This window comes from Neomonachus schauinslandi, chromosome 10 (assembly GCF_002201575.2).
Source record: "Neomonachus schauinslandi chromosome 10, ASM220157v2, whole genome shotgun sequence".
Classification (NCBI taxonomy): domain Eukaryota; kingdom Metazoa; phylum Chordata; class Mammalia; order Carnivora; family Phocidae; genus Neomonachus; species Neomonachus schauinslandi.
The window spans coordinates 82,989,543-83,000,026 of record NC_058412.1 but is presented as its reverse complement, the minus strand read 5'-3'; the positions used below and the strand labels follow the sequence as shown (position 1 = coordinate 83,000,026).

Here is a 10,484-nt window from a genome sequence, read left to right as displayed (position 1 = left end):
TTCCCTGATGCTGAGCGATGTTGAGCACTTTTTCATGTGTCTGTTGGCCATTTGGATGTCTTCTTTGCAGGAATGTCTGTTCATGTCTTCTCTCCATTTCTTAATTGGATTCTTTGTTCTTTGGGTGTTGAGTTTGATAAGTTCTTTATAGATTTTGGATACTAGCCCTTTATCTGATATGTCATTTGCAAATATCTTCTCCCATTCTGTCAGTTGTCTTTTGGTTCTGTTGACTGTTTCTTTTGCTGTGCAAAAGCTTTTTATCTTCATGAAGTCCCAATGTTCATTTTTGCCCTTGCTTCCCTTGCCTTTGGTGATGTTTCTAGGAAGAAGTTGCTGCGGCTGAGGTCGAAGAGGTTGCTGCCTGTGTTCTCCTTTTGGATTTTGATGGACTCCTGTCTCACATTGAGTTCTTTCAACCATTTGGAGTTTATTTTTGTGTGTGGTGTAAGGAAATGGTCCAGTTTCATTCTTCTGCCTGTGGCTGTCCAATTTTCCCAACACCATTTGTTGAAGAGACTGTCTTTTTTCCATTGGACATTCTTTCCTGCTTTGTCCAAGATGAGTTGACCATAGAGTTAAGGGTCCATTTCTGGGCTTTCTATTCTGTTCCATTGATCTATGTGTCTGTTTTTGTGCCAGTACCATACTGTCTTGATGATGACAGCTTTGTAATAGAGCTTGAAGTCCGGAATTGTGATGCCACCAGCTTTGCTTTTCTTTTTCAACATTCCTCTGGCTATGTGGGGTCTTTTCTGGTTCCATACACATTTTAGGATTATTTGTTCCATTTCTTTGAAAAGAGTGGATGGTATTTTGATGGGGATTGCACTGAATGTGTAGATTGCTCTAGGTAGCATTGACATCTTCACAATATTTGTTCTTCCAATCCATGAGCATGGAATGTTTTTCCATTTCTTTGTGTCTTCCTCAATTTCTTTCATGAGGATTTTATAGTTTTCTGAGTACAGATTCTTTGCCTCTTTGGTTAGATTTATTCCTCGGTATCTTATGGTTTTGGGTGCAATTGTAAATGGGATGGACTCCTTAATTTCTCTTTCTTCTGTCTTGTTGTTGTTGTATAGGAATGCCACTGATTTCTGTGCATTATCCTGCCACTTTACTGAATTCCTGTATGAGTTCTAGCAGTTTAGGGGTGGAGTCTTTTGGGTTTTCCACATAAAGTATCATATCATTTGCAAAGAGTGAGAGTTTGACTTCTTCTTTGCCGATTTGGATGCCTTTGATTTCTTTTTGTTGTCTGATTGCTGTGGCTAGGACTTCTAATACTATGGTGAATAGCAGTGGTGATAGTGGACATCCCTGCCGCATTCCTGACCTTAGGGGGAAAGCTCTCAGTTTTTCCCCATTGAGAATGATATCCGCTATGGGTTTTTCATAGATGGCTTTTATGATATTGAGGTATGTACCCTCTATCCCCATACTCTGAAGAGTTTTGATCAAGAAAGGATGCTGTATTTTGTCAAATGCTTTTTCTGCATCTATTGAGAGGATCATATGATTCTTGTTCTTTCTTTTGTTAATGTAGTGTATCATGTTGATTGATTTGTGGATGTTGAACCAACCTTGCAGCCCAGGGATAAATCCCACTTGGTCGTGGTGAATAATCCTTTTAATGTACTGTTGGATCCTATTGGCTAGTATTTTGGTGAGAATTTTTGCATCCATGTTCATCAAGGATATTGGTCTGTAATTCTCCTTTTTGATGGGGTCTTTGTCTGGTTTGGGGATCAAGGTAATGGTGGCCTCATAAAACGAGTTTGGAAGTTTTCCTTCCATTTCTATTTTTTGGAACAGTTTCAGAAGAATAGGTATTAATTCTTCTTTAAATGTTTGGTAGAATTCCCCTGGGAAGGCATCTGGCCCTGGGCTTTTGTTTGGAGATTTTTGAGGACTGCTTCAATTTCCTTAGTGGTTATAGGTCTGTTCAGGTTTTCGATTTCTTCCTGGTTCAATTTTGGTAGTTGATACATCTCTAGGAATGCATCCATTTCTTCCAGGTTATCTAATTTGCTGGCATATACTTGCTCATAATATGTTCTTATAATTTTTTGTATTGCTTTGGTGTTGGTTGTGATCGCTCCTCTTTCATTCATGATTTTGTTGAGTTGGGTCATTTCTCTTTTCTTTTTGATAAGTCTGGCCAGAGGTTTATCAATCTTGTTAATTCTTTCAAAGAACCATCTCCTAGTTTCGTTGATCTGTTCTACTGTTCTTTTGGTTTCTATTTCATTGATTTCTGCTCTGATCTTTATTATTTCTCTTCTCCTGCTGGGTTTAGGCTTTATTTGCTGTTCTTTCTCCAGCTCCTTTAGGTGTAGGGTTAGGTTGTGTACTTGGGACCTTTCTTGTTTCTTGAGAAAGGCTTGTATTGCTATATACTTTCCTCTTAGGACTGCCTTTGCTGCATCCCGAAGATTTGGAACAGTTGTGTTTTCATTTTCATTGGTTTCCATGAATTTTTTAAATTCTTTAATTTCCTGGTTGACCCATTCATTCTTTAGTAGGATGCTCTTTAGCCTCCATGTATTTGAGTTCTTTCCAACTTTCCTCTTGTGATTGAGTTCTAGTTTCAAAGCATTGTGGTCTGAAATAGGCAGGGAATGATCCCAATCTTTTGGTACTGGTTGAGACCTGATTTGTGACCTAGGATGTGATCTATTCTGGAGAATGTTCCATGGGGACTAGAGAAGAATGTGTATTCCGTTGCTTTGGGATGGAATGTTCTGAATATGTCTGTGAAGTCCATTTGGTCCAGTGTGTCATTTAAAGTCTTTATTTCCTTGTTGATCTTTGGCTTAGATGATCTGTCCATTTCAGTGAGGGGAGTATTAAAGTCCCCCACTATTATTGTATTGTTGTCAATGTGTTTCTTTGCTTTTGTTATTAATTGCCTTATATAATTGGCCGCTCCCATGTTAGGGCCATAGATATATACAATTATTAGATCTTCTTGTTGGATAGACCCTTTAAGTAGGATATAATGTCCTTTCTCATCTCTTAATAGTCTTTGGTTTAAAATCTAATTTGCCTGATATAAGGATTGCCACCCCAGCTTTCTTTTGGTGTCCATTAGCATGGTAAATGGTTTTCCACCCCCTCACTTTCAATCTGGGGGTGTCTTTGGGTCTAAAATGAGTCTCTTGCAGACAGCATATCGATGGGTCTTGTTTTTTAATCCAATCTGATAGCCTGTGTCTTTTGAGTGGGGCATTTAGCCCATTTACATTCAGGGTAACTATTGAAAGATAGGAATTTAGTGCCATTGTATTGCCTGTAAGGTGACTGTTACTGTATATTGTCTGTGTTCCTTTCTGGTCTATGTTGCTTTTGGGCTCTCTCTTTGCTTAGAGGACCCCTTTCAAGATTTCTTGTAGGGCTGGGTTCGTGTTTGCAAATTCCTTTATTTTGTTTGTCCTGGAAGCTCTTTATCTCACCTTCTATTTTCAATGACAGCCTAGCTGGATATAGTATTCTTGGCTGCATATTTTTCTCGTTTAGTGCTCTGAAGATATCATGCCAGTCCTTTCTAGCCTGCCAGGTCTCTGTGGATAGGTCTGTTGCCAATCTAATGTTTCTACCATTGTAGGTTACCTATCTCTTCTCCCGAGCTGCTTTCAGGATTTTCTCTCTGTCTCTGAGACTTGTAAGTTTTACTATTAGATGTCGGGGTGTTGACCTATTTTTATTGATTTTGAGAGGGGTTCTCTGTGCCTCCTGGATTTTGATGCCTGTTTCCTTCCCCAAATTAGGGAAGTTCTCTGCTATAATTTGCTCTAATATACCTTCTGCCCCTCTCTCTCTTTCTTCTTCTTCTGGGATCCCAGTTATTCTAGTGTTGTTTTGTCTTATGGTATCGCTTAGCCCTCGAATTCTGCCCTCGTGATCCATTAGTTGTTTATCTCTTTTTCTCAGCTTCTTTATTTTCCATCGTTTGGTCTTCTATATCACTGATTCTCTCTTCTGCCTCATTTATCCTAGCAGTTAGCACCCCCATTTTTGATTGCACCTCATTAATAGCCTTTTTGATTTTGAGTGGTTAGATTTTAGTTCTTTTGTTTCTCCAGAAAGGGTTTCTCTAATAACTTCCATGCTTTTTTTCAAGCCCAGTTAGTATCTTTAAAGTGATGATTCTGAACTCTAGATCTGACATCGTACTAGTGTCCATATTGAGTAGGTCCCTGGCAGTCGGTACTACCTCTTGTTCTTTTTGTTGACGTGATTTTTTCCATCTTCTCATTTTGTCCAGAGGAGAATAGATGAATGAGAGAACAAAATGCTAACACGGTAACAACATCCGCAGAAAATATACTCTAAACAAATCAGAAAAGACCTGAAGCTGGGGGAAAAGAAAGGGAAAGAAAGAAAAAAGAAAAAGAAAAAGATAAAAACAAACAAAAACAGGACAAAACAAAAAAAAACAGAATATGATCAAATATGTTCAGGCTGGTGCATAGATCAGTGCCACATGCTAGATTTTGGGTGTATTTTGGTCTATTAGAAGAAAGTGTCTCCCAAAATTTTAAAGAAAGAAAAACTTATATATGTACAAAAATAAGGGTTGATATGATGAAGGGATGGAATATGACTGTAAAGATGAAAATCATAAAAAATTTTATAAAAGGAGTTGATAAGAAGTTGTTTGAAAAAAGAAAGAAGAGGATTTAAAAAAAAAGAAAAAAAGGGGAGAGAATGTGATCAGGCAGGCGAGTAGAACAAAGCCATACACTAGAGATTTAGGGTGTATTTTGATCTGTTAGAAGAAACTGTATCTCAAAATTTTAAAGAGAACAACTTATATATATATGCCAAAAATACTGGTAACTACTATGAAGGGATAGAATATGACTCTAAAAATGAAAAATAAAAATGTTTTTTTAAAAAAGGGATTGATAAGATGTTGGTTGTAAAAGGGAAAAAGAAAAACTAAAAAAAAACGTTAAAAAAATTAACTTTGAAAGACTAAAGAATCATGGGGAAAAAGCCATGGATTCTATGTGCAGTAGTCCCCTAGCACTGGAGTTCTGCCGTTTTCATTGATTGGTAAACTTGGTCTTGGCTGGCTGTTCTTGCTGATCTTCTGGGGGAGGGGCCTGTTGCCGTGGTTCCCAAACGTCTTTGCCGGTGGCGGAACTGCCCCACCCTTGCCGGTCCGGGCTAAGTAATCTGCTGGGATTTGCTCTCAGGAACTTTTGTTCCCTGCAAGCTTTCCATACAGCCTTGGAGGCCAAGAGTGAAAATGGCGGCCTCCTAATCTCCACATGGAGGAGCTGAGAACTTGGGGCCCCGCTCCTCAGTGAGCCCCCAGAGAAAAGCAGTCACTCACTCCCATCTCCCTGGTCTCCGGCCGCACTCCGTGCTCACCCAGCCTGTGACCGAGCGTTTCTATCTCTGGCTCCTAACTAGGTGTGGAGTCTCCAAACCCAGCAGATCCCTGCGGTGTGCTCCCGCGCCACTCCTCCCGGGGGAGGAAGGTGAGTCTCCCTGGATCTGCCGCTTGTTGGGTCCCTGCTGGAGGAGCAGTGGCCCGACTGTGCTGCGGATCACGGTTTAGGGCAACCCCGAGCTGAGAGCCTGCGCCTCGGCTCTGTCTCTGCAGCCGGCTTCCCCACTCCGATACCTGGGAGCTCTGCCACACTCAGGCACCCCCGGTCTTCCTGTGACCCCAAGGGTCCTGAGACCACACTGTCCTGCGAGACTTCCACCCCCTACTTAGCCAGTGGAGTGACATCCCTCAGCAGAGCAGATTTCTAAAAGTTGGCTCTATCACCTGCCAGAAGCGGCCAAAGGAGGCCCCCTCCCCCCGCCGTCTATCTTCCTGAATATCCTCGAATCCAAGGCTATACTGAATAGCCTCAGATTCACTTCTCCGCACGTCCTACCTTCCAGAAAGTGGTCACTTTTCTGTTCAGAGAGTTGTTGCTATTCTTTTCTTTTCTTTGATCTCCTGTTGAGTTTGTAGGTTTTCAGAATGGTTTGATCCCTATCCAGCTGAATTCCTGAGACCAGATGAAATCCAGGTCTCCTACTCCTCTGCCATATTGCTCCGCCCCCTTAAATAAAATCAGAACTCTGTTTGCTTTAACTCAGTTCTTTAAACATTCTTCCACATACTTTTTATCAATAGTTCATTTGTTTTTATTTCTGAGTAAGATTCCTTGGTATAGAGGTTTATCCATTCACTAGTTAATGGACACTTGGGTTGTATCCAGTTTGGGGTCATTTATAAATACAGTGCAAGTTCTTGTGCATTTCTCCTGATTAGATAAATATCTAAGAGTGGAATAGCTGGGTCATAGGGTAGATGTATGTTTAACTTTTTAAGAAAGTGAGCGTTGCTCTGGATCCTTGCCAACACTTGGTGTAGTCAGTCTCTTTATGGTTAGCTATGTGGTGGGTATGAAGGTGTGTCTCATGGTTTTAATTTGCAATTCTCTAAAAACTAATGATACAGAGCATCTTTTCATGTGCTTATTAGCCATCTATGTGTTCTTCTGTTCTAATCTTTGCCCACTTAAAAAATGGGCTTGTCTTATTCTTGAGTTATGAGGTCTTTATCCTTTATCCTTTGTAGGATATATGTTTTGCAAATAATTTCTTCCAGTACATGGCTTGCTTTTTCATTTTCTTAATATTGCCTTTAAGAAGAACAAAAGCTTTTCCTGTCAATGAAGTCCAATTGTTTTGATTTTTCCTTTTATAATTCATATTTTTAGTGTCATATTTAAGAACTCCTTGTTGAACCCAAGGTCACTAGGTTTTTTTCTTATTTCTTATTTTGGATATGTTTTAGTTTTTGCTCTTATGTGTAAATATATGATTTCAAGTTAATATTTTTATATGGTGTGACATAAAGATTGAGGCTATTTTCTGCATATGGCTATCCAATTATTCCAGCACCATTTGGTGAAAAGATTATCTTTTTGTTGACGAATTGCCTTGGCACTTTTGTTGAAAATAAATCTACCATATATATGTAATTCTATTTCTAGAATCTCTATTTCATTGATCTATTTGTCTAACACCAATACCACACTATCTTTTACTGTGACTTATTATAAAGATTAAAAACAGATAATTTAAGGCGTGCCTGGGTGGCTCAGTTGGTTGGGTATCTGACTCTTTTTTTTTTTTTTTTAAAGATTTTATTTATTTTTCAACAGAGAGAGAGACAGCGAGAGAGGGAACACAAGCAGGGGTAGTGGGAGAGGGAGAAGCAGGCTTCCCACTGAGCAGGGAGCCCGATGTGGGCCTCGATCCCAGGACCCTGGGATCATGACCTGAGCTGAAGGCAGACTCTTAACGACTGAGCCACCCAGGTGCCCGGTATCTGACTCTAGATTTTGGCCCAAGTCATGATCTCAGAGTTGTGAGATTTGAGCCTTATATCAGGCTCTGCGCTGAGCATGGAGACTGCTTGGGATTCTCTCTCTCCTTCTCCCTCTGCCCCTCCCTGCTGGTGTGCTTTCTCTCTCTAAAAAAAAATTAATTAATTCTAAAAAAACCCCAGATAATTTAGGTCCTTTATCTTTGCTCATCTTTTCCAATATCATTTTGGTTATTCTAGGTCCAATGAATTCTAGGACACCCACTCGAGCTTCAGTGTCCAGGGTCTTTGTTGGGTCTTCATCACATAGGCATGATTGATTGATTGTCATGTGATTGACCTCAATCTTCAGGCCAACTGTGTGACCACATCCAGAAGGAAGGAGGTAAAGATTTGGAAAAAGGGGGCAAATAAAAGGAATGCTAGTTGGATGGTGAAAATCTAGACACCACTTGGGAAACAGAGACTGATTAAAATCCAGAGTGGCAGAGTGGTCAAAAACGGCTTTTACCGTCTTGTACTGTTGGTGGGAACGCTAACTGGTGTGGCCACAGTGAAAAGAGTATGGAGTTTTCTCAGAAAGTTAAAAATAGAACTACCCTACAATGCAGTCCTACTAGGTATTTACCCGAAGAATGTAAATGTACTAATTCGGGGTGCCTGGAATGCTCAGTCAGTTAAGTGTCTGACTCTTGGTTTCCGTTCAGGTCATGATCTCAGGGTCCTGAGATCAAGACCCACGTTTGGCATTGTGCTCAGCATGGAGTCTGCTTGTCCCTCTCCCTCTGCTCCTCCCCCTGCTCGCTCTCTCATAAATAAATTAAATCTTTAAAAATAAAGAATACAAAAATATTAATTCAGATGGATACATGCACCCTGATGTTTATAGCAACATTATCTACAATAGCCAAATCATGGAGCAGCTTAAGCGTCCATCAACAGATGAATGGATAAAGAAGATGTGGTCCTTTCTGCCTGTGGACACCATGGAGTAAGCATTGTTAAAGTCTCCCCTCCTACTGCAGTCACATCTAAGTCAGAGTCTCTCAAAGAGCCTGAACAGCTGCGGAAGCTCTTCATCAGAGGTTTGAGCTTGAAACAACCCATGAGAGTCTGAGGAGCCATTTTAAGCAATGGGGAACACTTATGGACTATGTGGTAATGAGAGATCCAAACACCAAACACTCCAGATGCTTTGGGTTTGTCAAGTATGCCACTGTGGAGAAGGTGGATGTGGCCACGAATGCAAGGCCACACAAGGTGGATGGAAGACTTGTGGAACCAAAAAGGGCAGTCTCAAGATTCTTTTTATTTAAAAAATTTTTTTAATCTTTTAAATTTTTTAAAGATTTTATATATTTATTTGAGAGAGAAAGAGAATGAGAGACAGAGAGCACGAGAGGGGGGAGGGTCAGAGGGAGAAGCAGACCCCCCGCTGAGCAAGGAGCCCGATGCGGGACTCGATCCCAGGACTCCAGGATCATGACCTGAGCCGAAGGCAGTCGCTTAACCAACTGAGCCACCCAGGCACCCTCAAGAGAATATTCTTAAAGACCTGGCACCCACTTAACTGAAAAAGATTTTTGTTGGTGGCATTAAAGAAGACTCTGAAGGATGTCATCTAAGAGATTGTTTTGAATAGTATGGGAAAATTAAAGTGACTGAAATCATGACTGACCAAGGCAGTGGCAAGAAGAGTGGTTTTGCTTTTGTAACATTTGATGACCATGACTCTGTAGACAAGATTGTCATTCAAAAAGCCCATACTGTGAATGGCCACGACAGTGAAGTAAGGAAAGCCCTGTCTAAGCAAGAGATGGCTGGGGCTTCCTCCAGCCAAAGAGGTTGAAGTGGTTCTGGAAACTCTGGTGGTGGTCGTGGAGGTGGTTTGGGTGGGAATGACAATTTTGGTCATGGAGGGAACTTCAGGGAGCAAGGTGGCTTTGGTGGCAGTCTAAGTGGTGGCGGATATGGTGGCAGCGGGGATGGCTATAATGGGTTTGGTAATGATGGAAGCAACTTTGTAGGTGGTGGAAGCTATGATGATTTTGGCAACTACAACAATCAATCCTCAAATTTTGGACCCATGATCGGAAGAAATTTTGGAGGCAGAGCTCTGACCCCTACAGTGGTGGAGGCCAATACCTTGCCAAACCACGAAACCAAGGTGGCTGTGGCAGTTCCAGCAGCAGCAGTAGCTACAACAGTGGCAGGAGGTTTTAATCCCTGCCAGGAACCAAAGCTTAGCAGGAGAGGAGAGCCAGAGAAGGGACAGAAAAGCTATTGGTTATGATGGATTTGGACCTCAGCCAAGCACAGTGAGGGCAGGGCCGAGCTGCTACAAAAAAGACAGATTTGAGACAATACTCACATGCTCCAGCAAAAAACTTGAGGACTGGATTTGTGACTAATTGTATAACAAGTTATTTTAGTTTCTGTTCTGTGGAAAGTATAATGCATTCCAACAAAGGGTTTTAATGTAGATTTTTTTTTCTTTTTCTACCCATGCTGTTGATTGCTAAATATAATAGTCTGATCATGATGCTGAATAAATGTTTTTTTAAAAAATATATATACACACATGTGTGTGTATATAATGGAATATTACTCAGTCATGAAAAAGAATGAAATCTTGCCCCTTGCAATGATGTGGATGGAGCTAGGGAGTATTATGCTAAGTGAAGTAAGTCAGACAGAGAAAGACAAATACCATATGATTTCACTCATATGTGGAATTTAAGTAACAAAACAAAATGAGCAAAGAAAAAAAAAGAGAGAGACAAACCAAGAAACAGACTCTTAACTACAGAGAACAAACTGGTGGTGACCAGAGGGGAGGTGGGTGGAGGTGGTGGGTTAAATATATGATGGGGATTAAGGAGGGTACTTGTGATGAGTACTGGGTGTTACATGGAAGTGTTGAATCACTACATTGTACACCTGAAACTAATATTACACTGACTGTTGACTGACTGGGATTTAAATTTTATTTAAATTTAACTTTTTAAAGAAGCCTCAGAAGACTTGAACCCTGCTGGCACCTTGATCTTGGACTTCCAGCCTCCAGAATTTTGAGAAAATAAATTTCTGTTGTTTAAGCCACCCAGTGCGTGGTACTTTGTTGTGATAGCCCTAG

General features: G+C 40.7%; 1 pseudogene; it reads left to right on the top strand.

Annotated features, from left to right (window-relative positions):
- The first annotated feature begins 8,509 nt into the window (after positions 1-8,509).
- LOC123325986 lies at positions 8,510-9,571 on the top strand (annotated as a pseudogene).
- Positions 9,572-10,484: the final 913 nt, after the last annotated feature.